Source organism: Mustela nigripes, unplaced genomic scaffold (assembly GCF_022355385.1).
Source record: "Mustela nigripes isolate SB6536 unplaced genomic scaffold, MUSNIG.SB6536 HiC_scaffold_15010, whole genome shotgun sequence".
NCBI classification, from domain to species: domain Eukaryota; kingdom Metazoa; phylum Chordata; class Mammalia; order Carnivora; family Mustelidae; genus Mustela; species Mustela nigripes.
The window spans coordinates 463-1,279 of NW_026754416.1; the positions used below are offsets into that span (position 1 = coordinate 463).

The 817-nt window shown below is 36.2% G+C and overlaps 1 pseudogene; it reads right to left on the reverse strand.

The window, feature by feature from the left end:
* Positions 1-601: 601 nt before the first annotated feature.
* LOC132009342 (U6 spliceosomal RNA) lies at positions 602-718 on the reverse strand (annotated as a pseudogene).
* Positions 719-817: the final 99 nt, after the last annotated feature.

Sequence of the window (817 nt, forward strand, 5' to 3'; positions counted from 1 at the left end):
CAATATAGGCGTTTTCGGGCATACAAAAAGAAAAATAAAAGAAGATGGGATTGGGAGGGAGACAAACCATAAAAGACTGAATCTCACAAAACAGACTGAGGGTTGCTGGGGGGAAGTGTGTTTGGAGAGGATGGTGGGGGTATGGACATTGGGGAGGGCAGGTGCTATGGTGAGTGATGGTGAGTGCTGTGAAATGTGTAAACCTGGTGATTCACAGACCTGTACCCCTAGGGATAAAAACACATTATATGTTTATAAAAAATTTTAAAAAAATTAAGAAATCCATTAAAGAAAAAAGACATTGCAAGCCCAGAGCTAATCTCATATTCAATCAAAAAAGTTTGAAAGTTTTCCCCTTAAAGATCAGAAAAAAGACAAGTGTGTCCACTTTCACTACTCTCATTTGACATAGTACTGGATGTCCTAGCCAGAGAAACAGTGAACACAAAGAAATAAAAGACTCCAAAAAGAAGGAAGAAGTAAAATTTTCTTCTTTTGGATAACATGAACTTACATGTAAAAAATCCTAAACACTTCATAAAAAACTTTGAATAAACAAGTTTAGTAAAGCTGCCAAATACAAGATAAATATATAAAAGACAAGAATTTTGTTTTGTTTCATTTTTTTAATTGTTTTTCATGTCATCCTTGCTCAGTGATCACACTAATCTTCTCTGCATCATTTCAATTTTAGTATATGTGCTGCCAAAGTAAGCACAAGACAGGAGCATTTTAACACTCTAATGATGAACTATCTGAAAAAAACTGAGGGTTGCCGGGGGGAGGTGGTTTGGGAGAAGGGGGTGGGATTATGGAC